This window comes from Lissotriton helveticus, chromosome 1_1 (assembly GCF_964261635.1).
Source record: "Lissotriton helveticus chromosome 1_1, aLisHel1.1, whole genome shotgun sequence".
In the NCBI taxonomy this organism is placed as follows: Eukaryota; Metazoa; Chordata; class Amphibia; order Caudata; family Salamandridae; genus Lissotriton; species Lissotriton helveticus.
This window is the reverse complement of record NC_136057.1, coordinates 669,758,514-669,781,609: the sequence shown is the minus strand read 5'-3', so window position 1 is coordinate 669,781,609 and position 23,096 is coordinate 669,758,514.

Here is a 23,096-nt window from a genome sequence, read left to right as displayed (position 1 = left end):
TCCAGCATACCATAACACCAGCTATGAGTCCAAAAGGGTTACTTCATCCGCAACAGAATGTCTTTAGAGGGCCGTGCCTATCTCCTGCACCCTCGTACACTACTGCTGCGTCCTACATGCAGACTCTCCTCAGCAGCATCGTGTCCTGCAGCAGACCCATACTTCACACTGCGTCTCCTGCTCTCTGGCAAGGGGGGGTTCCAGTGCTCTCCTCAACATCCCCTGAACCAGTGGCAGCAATCTGGTTAGTCTGCATCACCTCTACGGCACTGGTGACTGTAACCAGACCCTGGGCTACCTCACGACTGCCCTTTGCCATCTCAAGTTGAATGGCCACAGATCTCCTACTCAGCACGTGGGTCGCATTGCAGAGCCTGTTCACAGACTTGGTGAAGCCTGCAAGCACCTGCCTGTCTCTCCGCCCGCTCCCCATCCATCCTGCCACTTAGCTCTCTCACTGCCTCCGATACCTCCTTTAGTCCCTCAGCAACAATATTGTTGAGGCAATAGATGGCCTCCTTCATGTTGTCCACCTTCCTGTTGTTTGCCACCATCTGTCTCTGAAGGGCTCTCATTGCCTTCCCCTGCAGGCGCTGGACTTTCAGCATTTGTCCTCCAGTCCTGAGAAGACACTTCCTTCTGCACCAGGAGTCTGTGACCGCTGACGCCGTCTACGGGCACCTGTGATGCTTTCCACCCGAGGGACTGTGCCCCAGAAGGCTGTGTGTCTATGCCCGGTGTTGCCTGTCGGGCTTCATGCCTGTCCTCCTCTGTGGCATCAATCTCCTGGAGTGGAGCCACTGTGTATCTCTTTGACCGTGGTGGTGGTGGTGGGGTTGTTGGTCCAATGTCTGGAGGTGACATGACTTCCTCCTCACTTCTGTGTTCCTCCCTGGGGGCATCTGCAGTCTCCCCCTCTGCAGCCTGTGGCGCTGTTCCACCTGAGGATACAAAATGTAGTATTACTCACTTTTCTTGCAGTAACCGTGTGCTAATAAATTTCACAACACACATTCTCGCTGTCTGTCCTCTGAAATCTCATCTATTGATGTGTGTGACTTGCCTATGCTTATTGGGGAGTGGCTGATTTGCTACTCTTTAATTGGTACTACATTTCTCATGATGTATTGCTTATGTTACATAAAACACGGGCTGGAGTGGGATTGTTGCAGGGGGATTGGGGTTAGGGAGGGGAGACAGCATGCTGTGCATGTGACTTACCTTGTCTCTTGGATGGTGTCGCAGAGCTATCCACATCCCCGATGCCACTGACGCTCTCTGGCTGGAGGGTGGATTCTACAAGTTGGTCCAGGGCAGTTAGAGCAGGCACTGTGGAGCTTCCCCCACCTGTCTTCTCCGCTTGTTTTTTTCGCTCAGCCTTCCTCTCCTTGGCACGTCCCCTCAGATCATACCATCGCTTTTTTAAATCTTCAATTGAGCGTTGTGTGACATCAATTGCATTTATTTTCTCCTGGATTGCCATCCAAATGCTCCTTTTCTGGGACTCTGGGATGTTTAGTGATCTCTTCCCAAAGAGCTGGTTATGGTCTTTAACTACTTCCTCAATGAGGACCTCCAACTTCCTTTCACTAAACTTGTGCATCCTTTTTCTCCCAGCAGCGCCCTTCCCTTTCTCAGGTGTGGCCATGGTGCAATTCCTCTGTGTGAGATGGGTGTTGGCTGTGCAGTTCCTCTGCTCTTGCTCCTGCTCCCTGTCTTTCCAACAGCTACAGATTCAGTGCAACCTGCATCGGTTTGGCCACTTCCTGGTTGAGAGGTCATGTGCTTGCTCAGGATTGGCTGATTCGACAAAATCTGGATTTTTGAATTACCGAATCGGTATTTACCGATTCGGTATTGGATTTTCGGTAATCTTTTACTGATTTCAATGGAATCGCTATTTTTTAGCGATTTTTACAGATTCAGTATTTTTTACCTACATAGCAAATACCGATTCCTTAATACCAAATCCGTAAAATGTGGTATTAAGGAATCAGTATTTAGAAATGACCTACATCTAGCTCTAAGTGTCTTTGCCTTAATACCCAGCAGAAAAAGGCAGTATGTCCAACGTGTAGGGAAGACCATATCAAAAGCAGTAGACAGGTCCAATATGACCACTTTTGCCACCTCCCCACTTTCCACCAAAGATCTTATGTTGTCCTCTGCTGCAAGTAAATTCCATACTGTGCTCACTTCTGAAGCCTGCATGAAAGGATCAAGAAGCTTGTGCCTTTCAATATACTCATAAGATGTTGATTAACACGTTTTTTCTAGAATCTTAGCTGGAGTGGGCTGCAGCAATATCGACGATAGTTTTAATAATCTTTGGAGTCAAGGTTAGGCTTTTTTAGAAGCGGGATGACAATTGCTTCTTTCCGAGAGCTATTTTGATTGGGAACTATATAGGTGCATTGTGTTGGTATGTCTAAAAAAAATCATAATATTAAAAGCACCTTAGAGGAATTGTCAATGGACTTAATCTTTAGAGTGAAATAATCAGATTTTGCCTCAAAGATAGCATGTTTATAGTCTGTGTTTCCTTTTTTCTTGCAAACCCATTGTTAGGCTCCACTTGTGTTCCTGCATGTGATACTTCTGCTGCATACGCCTACATTTCGCTGGGAACCTAGGGGACATAGTTTTATTTCTATGGGACCTGGATGACATATCCAAAGTGCAAAGAAGCCACTTCAAATGTTCTGCTATAGTGAGGACTGAACCTTGATAAGGTACAAGTTTGATAGTTTCCTCAAAATCCACCTCTAAGCAGTCCCATTAGGAGTCCCCTGCTGTCAGAAGAGTGATTTAACTTTAATAGAGAAACAAACAGCACAATAGTCTGACCAGTTCATCCAACATAGATTCCCGAATTGTTATTAAAAATCCTGTCTAGAGTGCGACACTCAGCATGGGTAGAGAACAGAACAATTTGTGCAAACATCGGACAGGCCATAGTGACAATTAAGGACGTTGCAGCTTGGCAAGAAGGGTTCTCCATATGGAAATTAATTTACCAATAATGGAAAATTGGACGTAAGCAAAAATTGGTCAAATAGTTGGCCACGCATGGACGACAAGATAGCACTAAACCCTATATGACGATAAATGAGTACAGACCTAAGCTATAAATCCCAACTCACATTTATAAGGCAGGCACCAGGACAGTACCAATCCCTGAAGGATCCTTTCTGTTACAGGCTACCTGAGCGCAGATACTGGGCTGAGCTAAATGTAAGGCTCACATGCTCTGCCCAAACATGTGCACACACAGATTGCTCACATGTTTATATGTAACCAGCCAGAACCTCTTAGCCTAGCCGTACAGTAGTGGACCTTATTTTAAAAGGTGAACACGGGCAGCCAGATCTCTTTCCATAGAATTTACCATGAGTGAGACTCTGTTAGTGAGACTCACTCACTCACAGTAAAAGTCTAAAGTAGCATAGTGAAAAAAAGCAAAAAATCCAGGGGGATTAAATTGGCAGAATCCATTTGCTACACTATTTTATATGTAGCAATACCCCTGATGTGCTGCTTGAGATGTAAATGTAGTACAATAGGAAAACAATATGAAACCCCTTCTCCTACACCCTCACCAATTATGGGGAGTGTTCTCTTTGCTTTCTAACATGAAAAAGTGTTTACTACACCTCTCAGAAGAACAAATCTGCAATTTCTTCCGGAGTGGAACTGTGTTGGAAAATTCGGTTTGAATAGACACAAACATGCACAATTTTGAATATTCACTAGCTTCTATGATACTTCCACCTTGAAACTCCCCCTATCTTCAAAGAAGAGTTTCACTGACACAGAAAATTCCAAGGGAATAAATCGTTTTACAACTTGTAAACTGTAAATTATAAAAGTCAATTTTACCCTTGTAAATAATGTATTTGTGCAAGTAAGTCACACTTGCACACACATTTGGCTGTGTGGATTAGTCCTCCTAAGCTATTCCTCCTTTTGAAAATGTAGTGTGCAGTGTGTTACATGACCATAAATCTAGAATAATTCAACTCTTATGTTGCATTCTAAAGTCCGCTGCCCTTGATGTCTGAGTTTAGAAGACATATGGATGCAGTGTACTGATGAGTGATATTTTATGCTCTGCTGTGAATCAAACATTGGGTAGGACTGATAACTACATCAACCGCCATTAGTGCAATCCATAAGCTCCTAAGTCACCTCATATTATTAGTGTTCGCAATGAGCTCACAAAATCGCTGTAAGAAATTGAGTTATTGGTTTAGGGAGTGGAAGCTGCGCTAAGGCAACAATCCAAATACTTGTCAGGGTGAACCACAAGTCACCAAATTAGCCTGTACGTAACCCTCTAGTAGCTTGGCACAAAGCAGTCAGGCCTAATTACAAGCAGTGTCAAAAGTATTTATAAAGCACATAAACAGTTATAAAGTGTAAACACTACACAGGAAAATCCCAAACCAATGTACATTTTATTAAATAAAATGATACCAGAACAACAAAAATCCAATCAGTAGAACAGGAAATATTCACTTTTTTGAATATATTGAGTAAAAATGGCACCTAAAAGCACAAAGCACCACTAGCAGGCATCTGGTTGCACTAGACCGAGGGAAAGTCACCAAGTTCGAGGGCACTACTTTGGAGCATGAGCAGGATACGGGAACCTGTTTAGTCCTGCTGCAAAGTTACCTTCAAAGGCCGGCTCAAATCATTCTGTTTGGGGTAGAGGGGTTTAGTATCATGAATGGTCAAGGCTGTGGCATGAAGTGCAGGTCAGGTGTCACGGATGGTAATCAAAGCAGCATGATGAGTACATCATGTGTCACGAACGGTAGTTGCTGTAGCTTTGCATTTGCCGCAGGCTGGCATTGCTGTAGTGCAAATTGCAGGTCTTGCAGTGCTGGACATTGCTGTCAGTCAATGTAGACAGAAAGAGAATGGCCTAACTGGAGCTTTGCAACTGGTTCATCGCAGGGGTCAGAGTCTTTGATCAAACAGGACTGTTCACAGTCTCAAGGAGCCCAAACCTAGGGATTTTCTCTCTTTCTTTTGGAGGAGTACACTCTGGAGTCAGGCCAAGAGTAAAGGACACCTCTTGGGGATCAGGAACTCCTTCCAGCATAGGCCAGCAGGGCTCAGGAAGGTCCAGTCAAAGGTCCAAGTAGGCCCAGTTGCAACAGGTCAGTTTGGCATTTGCAGGGAGGCATCTGAAGCGTATTTGTTTAATGTCCTCAGTTACCTTGTACTACAACAACAAACCTCCTGATTTGTGGCCCTCTTTTCTACTCAAGGAGTATGTTGTTATGTTTTGCCCTCCAAGGCTAATAGCAGTCTAAGAGTCATCTTAACCAGATTCACGTTCCAAATCACGTGACTGGTATCATCATTGAACAACAATAATTTAGATCCACAACATTCCTTATATATCAGTCTTCTCAATATGGAGGAGTAATGGGTCATCTATTATGAAATCCTTGATTGGGTTTAACCAAGCCTCTACTAGTAACCACATCATAATTCTCTTGTTAGCTCATTCCTTAGTGTCCATTTCAAGTGCTCACAATAACTGAGCTACCCACTCTGCACTGGTATAGGGTGCAATTGATAGACATTTTCTGCAGATTTCTTTCCTTGCAAACAGAGCAGTACCATATTTTATCTTTGCTTGACAAATCTTGCTAATCCAGGCATCCAAAAATATTTAATACAAGGCTTACCTTGATTTCTAATTTCCAGGATGTTAGTTATAATTTTGCCCACAGTCTCCCAATAGATTTGAATTATGGAGCATACCAAAAACATGTGGACATCCTCCGGAAGATTAAAGTCTCTGTCCTTAATACTCAATGTTGGCCAGTACCAAATTGAGACTTTCTTTTTTTCCTGGGAGACTTTGTAATAATTGTTCTTCTAAAGCATTCATGTTAACTCCTCTAGCATATGTTACTTGAAAGCAACATCTCAGTTGAAAGTACATTGAGCGCTTCCCACCAGCAGCATTTTTTTGTTTTGCCCCAAAAGAGAAGTTTCTTATCCTGTAGCAATTGTCTCCATCTACATATTCCTACAATTTTCACGGGGACAGCCAGGTTGTCTTTCATGCACTCTGGAATAGGCGAACCCCAAATAGGGTAATAGTTGTTATAATAACGTAAGTCTATAGTTTTTCTTACCTGAAACCATAAAAAGGCTGCTACCTGCAGTACCTTCAGTCTTACTTTAAAAAAAAATCTTTTGACTTCAAAATTGTATAAAAAATGTGGATTTCCCAATCTGATGTCTTTCAGTATAGCTTAGAATAGTAAACTGATCTCAGAAGAGTCTGGTACATTAATTAGAGTTTTACAATGATTTAGTTGGAAGACACATGAATGGTATTGAAAATCATGTAAGACTAGTCCACCCTTATCCCTTTTCCTGGGCAGTTTTTTACAGGATATTCTTGCCTCTTTTTGAGCCCAGATGAGGCTGGTAAACCTCCTCTCAAGCTTTTTTATCCAGTCCTTTTCAAAATCAAGTTATGGCACTGTAGAGAAAGGTAAACATTGACAAGATGGACTTCTTAATTAAGTTTATTCTTTCAAGGGCCATTAGAGGCAAATGTGCCCAACTCGTTAGCAATTTAACAGTCTCTATTAACGTTTTCTTGAAGTTTATCTCCACTGTTTATTCTAAGATATCTCAGCCTGATCCCAATTTGCTTATTCTCACTAGGTAGATTCCAGACCATGATCTCTGTTTTTGTTAAGTTTACCAAGTACCCTGACACGTCCCCAAAATCTTGTGTCAGCCTATCCATGGTAGGTAGCACCAGTATACTAGATCAGTTGTATATATCATAAAATCATCACATTTAAAGCTGCCTTCTTCTCCTATGTAATATACCTAAAGAGGCAGATGGTTGTCTCCTTCCTTAATTTACTAGCTAGAGGTTCAATGTAATGTTAACCAATAATGAGGAAGTGGCCAACGTTGCCTTGTGCACCTTGTTATTTTAAACTCTAATGTTAGACTCCCATTTGATAAAATATTAGCAATTGTGCCTTTATATATTTGTCAGACTTCCCTAGACAGTTTTTCTTCCAGGTTATTATAATCAGATTTCTCCAATTCACCCGGTTGAATACTTTAGTGGCATCCAGTGTTGTTACTGCTACTGAAACATCAAAAGTTTAACCTATATCTATTGTATCAATCAGCCTATGTGTCAATTCATGAAGTCTCCCTGTCATAAATACCTTTTGATCTTTATTTACTAGACAGCCTTATACCCTTCTTAACCTTTTAGCTAATACATTAGTGAAAATGGTGTAGTCGCTATTCCACAGGGATTTTGGTATATATGGCTCACAATTTCTAGGTTTTTATATCTGTTTTGAGAATTAAGATCCAAGATGGGAGCAGCCCTGCCCCATTATAAAAAATGTCCTCAAATAACCTGTTTAAAGTAGAAGCAACAATTTCCCTCAGAATCTTATATATCTCATTAGGTAGTCTTTCAGGGCCTGCTGGTTTCCCTTTTTTATTATGTTAAATCATTTGCATACCTTCACTTTGTTCAATTCTCTTTTTGAAATTACTATTCGAGCATTAGAAAGTTTCCCAGTATAATCACCATCCAGCCATTCTTGGACCCTGCTTTCCGGTACATCTAGGTCCTCTGTACATACTTCTCCGAAGAATTTAAGAAAGTAATCTTCTATGTCTTTGTTGTTTGATACTAGCTCACAAGAGCCATGCTTTTTTATTTCTCTTAAAAAAATTCTTGCTTGGTCTGTTTTTGTTTTTCATGCTAATAGTTTGGCGCTATTCACTCCATATTCAAAATGTGCCAATTTACTGGCCTCCCTCCTCCTCCTTACCCTATCTTCCAATAATCTGGTGAGTTTATTTTTTGCCTCATGTAAATCAACAGCTTACACGTTCTGCTTGCCATTGGTTATATTCTGGGTCAGCAGCTGCTCTTCTAATTTGTTCATATAAAACTCCATCAGCCAGCACTATTTCTTACTTATACTATTCTTATGCCATGCAATTCTGTTTAATCTCTCACAATCCATGAGCCATAATGGTGTCCCTAACAAAATTCACAGGAGCTGATCCATTGTGTAATTTATAGAATTCTTCAGTGTCTAATCTTCGACTTTCCACTACCTCATACTCTAAGGGGCACATGCATCAAGCATACATTTTGTGATTCTAAAATGGCGATTTTTACTGAATCGTTATTTTGGAATCGCAAAAAGCTATGCATGTGGGAATGGCAAAATAATTTGCGGTACATTAATATTAGCTAATAGAGATTTGGAAATTGCAAATCGCTATTAGCTAATGTGACTCCATTCCATCCATGGTAATGCATTCACAAATTGCGATTACAAAATTGGTAATCGTAAATTGCGAAGGAAAATCCAAGGGTGCCCGGAGCCCTAAGGCCCTCTGAAGCACCCCCTAAAAACGATATGTGTGCACATGTAAAGCAAACACATGCCCTAAGGGCATGTGTAACACTACATGGCACTTTGAAAATGTATTTTATGTGCCTTTTACAAAGCATGCACAAATTACCATCAACTTGAAGTTGATGGCAATTAGCGATTCCTAAATGCACAGTTTGCATTAAGGAAAGGCTACATGCATCGCCATTAAGGAATCACAAATTGTGATTCCCTAAATACATTCGCAATTTAGGTAAACAAAAATAATTGTGATTACCTGAATTGCAAAAGTCCTGAAAATCCTGAGAATCCTGGATTTCAAATTAAAATGATGCATTAGAAATGGCCTTTTACCGTTCGCAAACGGCCCGATTGCTTAGTGCATGTGCCCCTAAGAAAAGGTTACTGGTCCATCTCTTTAGCTCTACCTTGTGCAGAGGTTTTAATTCTAGAAGTGTGGTCTGATAAGTGTCCTGGTAGGTGGATAATATTATAAATGCCCTCTAATACAAGTTGGTCAATTTAAAAATCGTCGATTCTGGAAGTGTGCACAGTAGTATATAATCTATTTTTTCCTGCCCTCCTCCATAAATCCCAAAATCTTAGCTGCAATATCATATTTTTGATGTATGATTGCACCTTTGCAGAGTGTACTGCTTCCATTTATAAAGACTGATCTCAAATGTTATCCAATAATGCATTTAAGTTACCTTCCACTTTGATAGTAACGGAAACACCTAGTAAATATGAGAACACACTTTTTATTGGGTCAACATTATCAGGAACAGGACCATTGTATCCTACTGATGCAGCGTGAATCCTAAACAAAACTGTCATAATGCTCCAGCTATTTCCTCACTGGCCCAATTATCAAAAAATGCCTATTGCAAACCATAGATCCTCTAATGAAGCCTTTATGTGAGCTAACAGGGACTTGGATATTAAGAGGACATGGGGAAAATCCTTTTAAGGACCTGGAATAAGAAGATGCCGAATTCATGCAGACCTTTTTTTTAATTTTTTTATTTTTTTTTAAACCTTTTTATTTGTCAGTATCACAGGCAGACTTAAACAGAATATTCAGAATTTGGTTGTACATAACTTCCAGTGTCTACATAGATACTACAAAAAGTAGTTGGCCATAACTTGCAAATAATAAGCAATACTCAGACAGGCAAATGTATACATTACAGAAAGGAATTACACAAATAAATACAGTCTTATCTAGATTGGAGTTAGACATAGCTACAAATCAAGTTAATTAGTTTCGGATGTATAAAACATGCCTCCCCATAATCTCTTTACTTTGATCATTGCTTTCACTCCTCTTTTCCTGGCTAGAGATAGTTCCATATGATGTATCTCTTTAACCAAACACCACCATTCATTCGCGTTAGGTGCTTGATCAGCTATCCAAGCTCTAGCCAGTACTAGACTTGCGCGTGCCAGCACAACAAAAATTAAATCTTGAAAGGGTGTAGGATTAGGCTGTGTACCTATCAGAATCATTTTGGATGTTAAAGGTACATCAAGTAACAATTTCAATCTCAGTATATTTCCTATACTGTCCCAAAACGGAGCTAGCGCAGGACAGAGGACCAGCATGTGTTCTAAATCAGCAGCCTGTAGATGGCAATTTGGGCATTTAGTTCGATCATTAAAGGCATTATTCGGGGACCATTTGCTTATTTGTAGAGGGGTATAATAAAGTTGGCATATTGTTTTATAAGCTTGCAGTTTCAAACTTGAAGAATGGACTAGCATGTCAATTTTCTTTAATGAGTATGATATTTCATTCGAGGTGATACCTGTGGGAAAGCGTAAAGCCCATTTCTCGGCTATTTTTGGACACTCATCTTGTTTGTTTTCAGTGAGGTACTTATATCCCTCGCTAATAGTTATTTTTTGGTTTTCCTCTCCCTTCTATAAGCAGTGCCAAGAATCCGAGTCCAGAATCTCTTTTAGTTTTAATTTTCTTACAAGGAAGTCACAAATTTGTACGTATTTAAAATAAGTGTGTTCTGGTAGTTTATATAATAACCTTAATGTTTCGAACTCCAAAAAACCTGATGAGCCGTAAAGATCCCCAAGTTTCAGTATACCTTGACTCATCCATATTTTGCACCCAGAGTCGGAAAAGATGCTAGGTAATCCTGGGTTGTTCCATAGACTTAAAAGAGGATGATAAAATGACAGCTTATTCTGATTCATAAGTATCCTCCAAATATTAATCATGTCCTTTGTGGTCTTGAACCTCACTCTTTTGAAGTAGTTTGGGTCATTACTTCTAGCCACAAACTGCAGGCAATCTGGCCCCAGCATAAATTGATGATAAAAATATGGGTTGCTGGAATTAAACAAACTCTGTAGCCTCCCCATAAATGATGCAAAATAATATAGCCGAAAATCTGGGAAATTAAGCCGTCCCTTTATAAATGGGAGTTTCAAAGAGGAAAGTGCTCTTCGGTTCTTTTTATAACCCCAAATGAAGCTGCCCAATATGCCATCTAATTTTCTGAAGAATACTGTGTTTATTTTCAGGGGTATACATCTGAATAAGTATAAGAATTTTGGCAAGATGTTCATTTTAATAAGGTTGATTCTCCCGATAAGATTTAGTGGTACCTTATGCCACTTTTTAAGGAGGGCCTCAGTTTCTTTTAATAAAGTATCATAATTCAGTAAAATAATTTTCCTTATATTAGCTGTTAGCTTGATGCCGAGGTAGGTAGCAGCATAGCATACTCCCCTCACAGGTATTAGCGGTTTATAGTTGGCTATAATTTGGGTTTTGTCTAGGTTTAACTTATAACCCGAAACTTTTCCAAAAGTTTCAGCCTCTTTAACTATACCTAACATGGATTCAGTCAAATCGCTTGTATAGATTGCCAGATCATCGGCGTATGCTGTTATTTTAAGAGAGTTTGCCCCAAATGTAAATGGTTTTTATCATAATTTGAAGCTGTATGGCATTAATAAAAGGTTCCATAGAGAGTGCAAATAAAAGGGGTGATAGAGGGCAACCCTGCCGAGTTCCTCTTCTTATGGGAAATTTGGTGGAAAGTAGGCAGTTGTATCCAATTAGTGCATTAGGTAAATAATAAAGTGCTTTTATCTTTGTAATGAATTTACTTTTAAACCCCATTGCTTTCAAAACTGACCACAGGTAATCCCACCCCACTCGGTCAAAAGCTTTTTCAGCGTCAAGTAGTATAATACCGAGTGGGGTGGAGTCAGCTGCGGCCATGTCAAGGATTGTGATGGCCGTATTTACATGCTGCGTCGTATCTCTACCTACTACAAAACCATGCTGATGTTTGCTAACCAATCTCGACATTATAGGGGTAAGTCTCAAGGCTAGTAATTTGGCAAACACCTTGGCATCAGCATTAATCAACGAGATTGGGCGGTAAGATCCGCACTCCGTAGGAGTTTTATTTTTTTTCCCAAAAAATATAATTTTGGCGGTGTTCCAGGATGGCGGGGCCCCATCATCTGTAACAATCTGATTAATAACCAAGCAAAGTACAGGCACAAGTTCCTCCCATAATAATTTATAAATTTCAATAGGGAGAGTGTCATCTCCGGCAGCCTTTCCAGATGGGAGAGAAAAAATGGCTAATTTTAATTCTTCCTCAGTATAATCTTTTTCTAACTCTTCCATACCTATCGAATCATTCTCTGATTGCCAATTATTTTTGATATAGTTCTCCACCAAATCATTAGAGGGCAAACTCTCAGGGGTATACAGCTTAGTGTAGTAATCAGCGAATTGCTGCAATATCTTATCAGTATCGTATAAATAGTACCTTCTGTTCCTTTTATACTCTTAATTAAAGAGGTGGTTCGTTCATCTGCTATTTTGTAGGCTAGTATCTTTCCTATTCTGTCACCGCTCTCATACTGTGTAATTTTATATTTGTGTAGTTTAGCAGTTATTTTATCTCTTAGGAGTTTTTTAGTCTCGCAACGCAGCGTAATTAATCTAAGTTCAAGCTTATCTTTGTTTAAATTATTAGGAGCTCCTGCACTTTCTTTTCTAGCAATCTCAGCCAGGTGTTCTTCTAGCCCTCTAATTCCTACAATTAAGCATTGAGTCTCTGTTTTCTGATTTAAATTCTGCTGAATAATATATTGCTGTGAAAATCCTCTAACACTGGCCTTGCAACAGTCCCAAACTAAAGTGATTTTAGTCGAATCAATATTAAACTCTAAAAATTCCTTGATGAGGACTTTCAGTAGAAGAATGAACGTGTTATCAGATAAAAAGTGTCTGGGGAAAGAAAATAGCCTGGGTTCTTTCTTTGAAGGAAGTACCTTAAAAATTACCATTATAGGATTATGATCCGACGTTACCTTCGGGCAGATCTCCATTTTACAGCTATTTGATGATTTGGCTCGTTGCCCATGCCATGTCTATATGGGAGTACATTTTATGAGGTATAGAATGATAGGTGTATCCTGCCAATGTAGGGTATAGCTGTCTCCAGACATCTTTTAATGTATGTATATGGGCCAACTCTAAAATAGATGCCCTAGTTTTACACATTCGCTGTGAGGGGGTGCTCTTAGTCGCATCTATTGCATAGTTTATAACGCAGTTGAAATCCCCCATGATTAATATCTCCCCCTCCCACCCTAGTAGTTCTATATTCAAACGATCAAAGACTGCAGCATCATCATGATTGGACCCATATACGGCACATATGGTGTATTTAGAAGCTGATAACGTAATTTGAGCGATGACCCATCTACCCGCTTTGTCACATGCAACCCTGTTAACCTCAACCTTGAATGTTTTTTTCCTTAGTATAGCTACCCCTCTTATCGAAGCATTTAGAGATGTGCTAGTTATCAGCTCATACCCCCCTTGCACCAGCATTTCCCTATCTCGATATCTTATATGTGTTTCATTTAATAGTGCCAAGTGAGGGTTATACATCCTTAACTCTTCGTATACAAGCTGTCTTTTATTCCTATTATTAAGCCCTGATACGTTCCATGCAAGACAGTTAACTTGGCACATTTCTTAATTCAGAAATGTTCTGAATAACTGCTTCTAGTGACATATATACCCATTCTGAAATTATAAATTTGTAACATGCATCGTACCTGCCTGTAATACATTTTTTAGTTGGTCCCACTCCCCTCCCACAACCACCCCCAAGTCTAGACCCAAGTCCCTCCCCCACCCTGTACCTACCCGGAAGCCTATCCCTATCTTCTGCTGCCGCTGGTTAGGCAGCAAGACGGTGTGGACCCTCCAAGGATACTCCCCCTCCGCATTCAATCATACATACTTAAGTATCGTATTATCGGAGTAGAAAGCAAGAGAGAAGAAAAAAAAAAAAAGGTCATATAATAGTATCAACTTAAAAAAATAGAGAAGAATAGAGAGAGAAGAGAAAAAAGAAAAAGAAGTGAAGCGAGAAATGAGGCAAATACCCAATCAAGTCTCTTTAAATAATAAAATAAGTACTTCTGGTATTTTTAGCGATCGGCTGTTAATGATGTGAGAAATTGTTCGGCCTCCTTGAAATCATTGAATATACGGGTGTGGCCTGACTTTATAACCTTAAGCCTAGCAGGTTCTTGTAAATAGACCACCGCCCCCATTGACTTCAAAGGGTCTATTAGTTTTCTCAGTTCCCATCGCTTGTCCATTGTGGCCTTGCTCAAGTCGGACTTCGTAAAAAACTTTAGATTGTCTACCGTCACTGGAGTGTTGGGTCTAGCCTTGATGGAAATTGCTTGTCTTAATAAAAAATTCCCCAGATAGATCAGGATAGGCCTTGGAAATCTGCTATCCTTGTTTTTAGCAAACATGGGCAATCTGTGAGCTCTCTGAACTTGGGAGTCCCAATCCCAATCAGAGAGGTCTGGGAAAGCTTTGTGCAGTAGCTTGACCATGTATGCCCTAGCATCGGCCCCTTCCGATCCCTCGCAAATTCTGGTGCCTCTGGCGATTTTCCAAGTTTTTGACTTTATTTTTAAGCGTTACAATGTCTTTGTCCTGGCACTCTGAAGAAACAACCGTAGTAGCCAAAGTTTCTTCAACCGTAACTATCCTCTGTTGAATTTCGGCTATCTCCTCTGTAACATTATGTAATCTGCCTGTGACCTCCTGCAGACAGTTCTGCATTTTGCAATTATCTTCCCTTAGCTGAGAGAAGTTGTGCAGTACCTCTTGACGGTGCTCTAGAAGAGTCTGCAGAATCAGATCCAAAGAGGTACCTGCTGTCACAGATACTGGGTGTGGTTTTTGGGGCAGAGTTGGTATCTCAGATGGGCATGGTACCAAAGAAGTAACATGGGTTGAATCAGCACTGACAGAGGTTAGAGGAGATAGAGGAGATAGCGAGTCTACTGTCTCACCTTCTTTTGCAGCTAAGACAGTATGATCTACCACTCTTGACACACCTGTTGTTGAGGAGTCTGAAGGAGTCTTGGTATTGCTCAAATCCTCTGTGTGGCTATTACCAGAGAAAGTTTTAACACCGCCTTTAGCTTGTATCCACTTACGCAATGGGCTCTGATCTTTCAAGAGTTTCTCCCTGGTGATTGCAGATGCTAGTGTCGATGACATAGAGTTAAAGTTCATGCTTCTGCCCTTTTTCGTCTTAGCTTTTGCCTTCTCTTTCCTTTTTTGTAGACCATTAGTCTTGTCATTCATGATTATAACAGGGTCATCGTTATTTTCATCACCCTCGACCCCTTCCTCGTTAGCCTGATCCTCATATTCATCCTCATTGGAATCCAAACCAGAGGCTCCTGAAACATCAATTTTAGCGGAGTCCTCCCCCTTTCTAGATAGCGATCCGTATAGGATGTTTCCCGCGTCTACAATAGTCTCACTAGTCTCACTTGTTATATCTATGTTTGTAGAGCCTAAGCTCTGGTTGTTTGGTTGGCTTTTTAAGTTAGAAACTGCATCAGCATCTTCAGCGTCTTCAACAGTCACATTAGCTTTCCTCTTATTAATATCCAAGTTCTGGTTCTGTGCCGCCTTGCTTGACCCCTCATTGACTTGATATCTCTCTGTGGACTTTTGAGTGAAACCCCCCGGATCAGCACCTGGCTGGGATAAATTAGCTTTGGCAGTGATGACTGTGGTAGTCGCTGTTATAGGAGCTGTAGGGGGCACAATAGTGTCTTTATTAGTGGTTAAGCTAATTGCATCTATATTCTTATGTCCCCCAGGGCCGGAGAGAGCCGGAAAGATAACTGGCGCTTTGTTATGAGCACTTTCACTTTTCCCTGTCACTGTTTCATTTTTAGTTGTGTTTACTATTAGTTCGTCCTCTCTGAAGCAAACAGCTACTGGTAGACAAATGGGTGCTTGCTTACCGCTTTGCTTGCCTTGTGCGTTGAAGGGAGATCCGGTAGTTAATCTGGCAGCTGCTGTTGGAGTTTTCATGACCGCTGTTTGCGATGTTATTACTGCCTCTTTTATTGTAACAGCCGGTTCTACAGTTTCTTTACCTTCAGTGTTCTCCTTATGTAGTTTGTTCTGCCGAGGTGGGTTCTTGGGTGCGTTTTTAGGAGCCATTGTAACGCTACCTTCCAGCTTTTTTCTACTCCTTGTTCTCGCCACTTTTGGTCTGTTCTACTGGCGTGCTTCACGTCGGCTTCGTCACTCAAATTTTTTTTTTGTTTTTGTTTTTTAGAGTACAGGATCTTTTCAGTGATTTCTGCAGGTGAGCACCTCCTCTACACCTCACACTGTACAGCTCTATTTTAATTCAGATATCCGCTGTTTTCCAGAAAATCCTCAGCATGGCTTCACTCGGCTTTGCTCAGCCTCCATCCTCGTCTTTCACCCTTCTGTAATGCCACCGCTGCCGTCGCTGATTAGAGCTGACTAAAGCTGATTAAAGCTGCAATACACTTCAGTATCGGTATCAGTAGTCAACTCCAGCGAATTCTCCCAAAATCCGCCTATTATGCAGCAAGTGAGCACAGCTGGTATACTGCTGCACCCGGCGATTATCGGCTATGGTGGGATCTCCTTTTTTTGCGCTGAGAAGTACTGAGCTGTTTCGCCGGCCAACACCGCCCCTGCTCGGCCAGTCAGTCCAGCCAGTTTCTGCTCCCCGTCCCGTTCCGTTCCGGCAAAGTGGCCGGCAGTATCCAAAAAAGGAAAGGTGGCAGCGGCAGCGGCTAGCTGCAGCAAGGGGGACGGGCACGTAGGTCTTCCGAAAAAAGTGCTGGGGGTCGCGTACCTAAGAAATTTCCCCGAGGTCGTTGCCTCACTCTGCTCGCGCTATTCAGGATATCTCTCTCCGTTTCCGCTCTACTCCATCCGCTTAGTGCTTAGTGCTGCTAACTGCATCTGACCTCGCGGAGAGTGGGGAGGTCCAGTGGAAGCGTCCTCACTGCGGCGGCTTCAATCCGCCATCTTGCTTCCCCTCACTCAATTCATGCAGACCAATAAACAATTCCTCCATAATCCCACACTGATAAAATTATCAACACAAGATGTCATACCAAGAATTACTCCAAAAAATAAAATGTTCATGTATGTCATGTATCTATGCCTCTATTTGAATGGTCAAGAAACACTAATCACATTCAAGCTTTTATTAAGAGAAAAGCATTTAGTACAATTAGTCACACAATATTTCTCAGATTCTGCAATAGACATTTGCTGAGCACCCAAGGGATAAGAGAGAGAACATAGCAAAAATTAAGTTAAGCTTTTAGGTTATACAAACCAAAATATACAGAATTGAAATGCAAGGAGTCACAGGATTGAGTCCATAACTCTCCAGCCAAAGACTTATTTCTACACACTTTACCAGTTTGGAAAGTTCCATTCAAAATGTCAGACAGGGAAATTGAAAATGATAACTAGACCTGACTTTTCCTCCATGGGGCAATTATACTTCCAAAAGTTCTCAGTTTACACCCACGACATATCAGTTCTATCATGCATTATGGTTTCCGTAGGTTGTTCACAGTGGGCTGCTCATGGCAGGATTAATACCTCACTAAGGGCCAGATGTAGGTAGCCAAATACCGGTCGGTAATGGCCGTAAATCGGTAATTTCGTCCGTTACCGACCGGTATCCATGAAATGAGATGTAGGAGCCTATTATTTACCGAATCGGAAAACATGAGTCGGTATAATTCCGACTCGGTAAATAAGAGTCAGTATAATTCCGACTCGGTAAATATGAATCGGTATGTTTACCGAGGCGGAATTTACCGAATTCATATTTACCGATTTCTTATTTACCGAATCGGTAAATAAGAAACGGTAAAAAATTGCCATGGAGATGTAGGAAAGCCCAAACATACCGAATTCACGGAAATTCGCTATTTATGAGTCGGTATTTACCATGGATTGAATGCAGGTGGTAACCAGGTGAAGGCCATAAAAAGAGTCCCAAAATGCAACTGTGGAACCATTATGGCGGCTTTCTACGTCATTGCAAGGCGGCAAAGACTACAGGCAGCAGAAGAGAGGGAATGGCAAAGGGAGGAACAAGTGTGCAGGCAGAGGATAACACTGTTCCAACTGACAGAGCCTGAAATACTCCAGAGGTACAGGCTACATCCCTAAACCATCCAGGACTTGATCAGGGACCTACACCCACTCCTGGAGCACCCAACCCCAGGGCCCACGCCATCCCACCCCATGTGCAGGTGCTGTGTAGCTTACACCTGCTTGCCTCCGGGAGCTACCAGAGTGTGATAGCTGCAGTGGGTGGTGTGTCCCAGAGCTGCCTGTCCCGCTTCTTCAGGATGTTCCTTGACACCATGATGCAGAGGATGGACCATTACATTTCATTCCCTGATACACCTGCGGAACTTGCAAAAACCAACACTGATTTCTATCAACTGGCACACTTTCCTCACGTGATAGACTGCATTGATGGCACACACGTACCACTCTGTCCACCTGCAGCCACAGAACACATATACAGAAACCGCAAGTCAACGCACTCCATCAATGTACAGGTCATATGCAATGCTGGCAACATCATCACAGACATCGTTGCGAAGTTCCCCGGAAGTACCCATGATTCGTACATATTCCAGAATAGTAGAATATACACACGCCTAGTTGCCAGAGAATTTGGAAACGGATACCTGCTAGGTAAATGACATTGACACACCCTGACACTCACAGCAGATCAATGTCTCATGTACATGCAATTGATGTCAATCTTTCTCGCCCCTAGGAGACAGTGCATATGCCCTGCGGTCCTTTGTGCTCACCCCCTACCTCAACCCATCCACCAGGAGTGAAAGGCGGTACAATGTGGCTCACAGATCTACACGCAACGTTGTAGAGCACACATTTGGACTCCTAAAGAGCAGGTTTCGCTGCCTCCACAAGAGTGGAGGGGCACGCCAGTACACCCCAATCCTGTGCTGCAAAATCATTGCGACCTGTGCAATGTTACACAATCTCGCCACCAAGGAAGGCACAGAGGTGGAGATCACACATCATGAGGACATTGATGATGACACAGAACTGGCAGAGCCCCATGGTACAGTAGTAGCAGCAGCTACAGATGGGAGACTGAGACGGGCAGAGGTCACACAGCAATATTTCTGAGTGAGTAATGAGACACAGACAGGCAAAGTTCATGATGTACGTAGTTTAATTTTCACTACGCAAGTGCAATGATAGCACACATTGGTTACACGATATATAAATGTCCATGACTGTGTTGTCACGGTTAACACCACCGTGACCTGTTCCTTGGGTGGAGGGCATAGTCAATGTTTACGGCCACGGACCACAGGGTGGGACTGCTGTGGCTGTGTGTCAATGTTCTCGGTGTGGCCTGTCTCAGTTGCATGACGCCTGCCGCTCCTACGTACTTCTTGTACAGGAGTGCTTGCGCCACTCCTGCTTGTGGACTCCTCACTTTCACCCACACATGTGTCGCCTCGAGTGGCAGTCTGTTGTGCGAGCATGAGCTCCATTGCAGAGGTCACTCTGGCATTCCCACTGATAAATTGGTGCAGCACTGCACAATGGCATCCTGCATCGCCACTGACCGTCTGCACAGCAGGGTGGTTGCTGTTGCAAATCTGTTCAGGGCTTTTGTCTGCTGCCGCACATCGACACAAGCCTTGTGCCTCTCCAAATGGTCCCCGTCCAACTTGTCGCACAGGACAGTCATGCACTGTGTCATGTCGGAAATGCCAGATGCCATTGACTGCATGCTCTCAGAAATGTCTCCAATGCCCTTGCCTATTTCATCCAGCTTGTTGTTGGTGGTGCGTGCCTGCCTCTGAACCCCCATCATTGCTTTCACCTACAGGCGCTGGACTTTGACCATGGTGGCCTCCAGTCCGCAGAAGACCCCCTGACCGTGACGCACTTCATCTGCCTCCCGTGGCCTTCGTCCTTGGACACTGGCCCGCACAGCTCTGGGAGTGGGCAGCTGCTCAGCGTCGACTGAATCCTGTGGGTTGATGGCCATGTCACCCTCATCTTCTTCTTCCTCGGATGTTTCCAGTATGCGGGGAGGGGGCACATCAAGGCGCCTTGCCCTTTCCAGCACTGGGGACGGAGTTGTGGGGGTGGGGGACTGTGCAGCCGCTCCTGACTCCTGACTCCCAAATAACAGAGGGGACTGTGGCTGTGGTGGTGATGGCTCCTCAGGTGACTTGGCTGCCTGCTCTTTGTCCTTCCCTCTGTGTCCTGTGCTGGGTCCAGCTTCTTCCCTCCTCTTCTCCCTATCCTTTGCTGTGCTACACGATGACTCTCCTGTGGACAGACATGGACCTTGTGTCAGTGGAGTGGTTCACCTGTGTCTCTTGATTAAACACACTACTATAGCACATTTGCCTGTCCCTCATTTGCTTATGCTAGTAGTCTGTTGCATCCCTTGCTGCATGGCATGCTGACTGCATAGAGGTATCTACCTATAACTACATTTCCCATGATGCATTGCAGGACATTGGTAAAACCTGTTCTGGAGTATGATGTAGGCACACAGAGTGTGTAAGGGGAATAGGTAAATGGGTTCATGACAATGTACTTGCATCTTACCATGTTTCTTTGCAGCCCCTGCAGAGCTGTCAGCGTCCCCGATGCCGTGGATGGATTCAGGCTCAAGGGTGGATTCCACCAGCTCCTCTATGTCGGTGAGTCGTGGGGCTCGGTTTTTTCCTCCCCCTGTTGCTGCAGCTTCCTTGTGGTGGGCAGATAGTTTCTTCTTGGTGATGATGCGGAGATCATACCACCGTTTTTTCAAATCGTCTATTTCACAGTGGGTGACACCGATGGCATTTACCTTGCCTTGTATGTCAATCCAGGTTGTGCGCTTGATGGACTCAGCAACACAGGTGATTGTTTCCCAAAGATCTTGCTGTAATGTCTGACAACCTCTGCAACAAGCACCTGCAGTTCTTCAGGGCTGAATTTCATCTTTCTTTTTCGCTCAGCAGCATCCCTCTGTGCATCCTGACTCTCCATGGTGCTGTACAGGTGAGCTCAGGGAAGCCTGCTCCTCAGTCTGTCCTCCTGCTCTCCTGACTGTTGGTTTCTGCACCTGCATGGGCGTGGCCAGTCCCAGGTACTGGGGAGGAGTGCTTGATTCTGATTGGTTGATTCCCCAGTACCTTTGGGTTTGGGTGTGGTTGGAGTTCCTGATTGGGTCACAGGCTCAAATGTTTGTCAATTTCAAATTTCCGACTCGGTATTTACCGAATCGGTATTTACCGATTCGGTAATACCCATTCATTCCTATGGGCCATGGGCCCGTTGGAATGTATGGGTTTTACCGAATCAGATTTTACCGAGTCGGTATATACCGATTCGGTAAATACCGTTTTCAGATTCCGAGTGATTCCGAATCAGTAAATTTTACCAATTTTTTAGCTACATCTCATTTTCCGATTCTGAAATACCGATTCGGTATGACTCGGTATTTTAGAATCGGTAAATTACATTTACCTACATCTGGCCCTTGGAAATCCGAAAGCATTAAGTAATCCTTTTGTCAATTCATCAATTTCAATAACTTTATAATTTGCATCCTCTCCTCGGAAGTAAGTAAATTCACTGTTTTCACAGTCTGCCCATTCCCAAATGCTCTCTCTTGGTTTGCAACTGTATTGATACACTTCTGTCAAAAGTGTTGTTGAATAAGAATGGGACTTATTGCTGATAAGCAAGAAAAGAAACTCTCTGAAAAGTTCTCGTAGCGTTTTGAAATTATTACTTCTGCTTGTCTGAGTGAGGAAAAGAGCATTTGAGGCCTACATGAAAATGTATTTAAATCACTTCCACGTTAAGACTTAAAGTAAAACATACATTAATATGAATGATTCCGTTTTCTTAATAAAACCAATAATTATTCTCTTCTCCAAAGGTTACAAATTTCATTTTCAACTGATTAATAAGCGTGTCACTTTTGTTATTCTTGTTTGGATTTCAAATATTACAAATGTAAAGCAGCAAAGCTTTTACTGTTAAACGTCTTTAAACTAAATATTTTAATCATTTTCATGTGATTCATTACGTAAGAATTCTTTCATTATGTCATGTTAGATAACCAGCAGCACATTTTCTAAGTTGACCATGGTTTATTTGTTGAACAGATTTCTACATTTCATAAGCATATAACTGTTTCTCTTCTCTCGTCATTTAAGTTTTTCACATATTTACGTTTCAGAACATCTCTTTATGCTTTTACGATGCAGTAAAAGATCTAATGTTTTTCATCAACATTCTGTTTTACACATTTTGCCCGTCTCCACCCCCAAATAATATATAACTTAAAAGTACATTAAAGCAAGTTAAAAATACTTACCTTATAGTATCCAACATCAAAACATTTCTCAAGGGGCAGGCTCGGCTCAGCTGAGAGCTAATACTATAATATTCACTGCACTCTAGAACCTTGCCCCATAGTCCTTTGCTGGGTCTTTGGTTGGCATTGTATGTTTACCCATAACTTTGCTTGGGGTGGTCCTAGGAGGATGTGACCACCACTGAATCGTTCAGAATGATATGCTCTTTGTGTTCATGGTATCTGCGCGGTCCTCCCCCTAGGTTAGGGTAACCCCAAAATCATCACCTCTCTCATTGTCTAATATTTTTCAAAGTTCACTTTTGTGAATTGGTTATATGATTTCTTAGCATGTAAAGGTTAGGTTGTTTTATCAAAGGGTTGTGGATGCAGTAGCTAACTTCTCTACATGGAAAAGTTGGAATTTTGGCATGAATTCCGTGTTTTCAATGTAATGTGTGGTCAACAAATCTCTGCAATTGGAGTTCATTGCCCCTGGTTACCTTTGGTCAGGGGCTACCATTTTTAAAGCATTCACAGCAGCCAAGATATCATTGTTGATATGAGATTTAGAGCGTGTTACAGCTGCAATTTTAGCTGTGGCTACTGCAGATTTGACTGCTTCAACAGCCAGAGAATTCCCTACAGTTTTTACTCCCACACCAAGGCATGTATCAACTGAGTTTGTGGCAACATATTCTTAAGATCCTCCACTTTAATCAAAAGATGTTTGTGCTTGATTGTTCTACCCTTGGAATTGCATACTCATTTTCTCACCAATAATGTATATTATTATTGAAATATTGTACACAGTAATATTAATCACACACAATAAGTGTGGGGAATTTAAGATCCGTATTTTCAAGTGCAAGAAGCAAAGTCTTCAGTTCAGCCAACAGCGCAGTGCAGG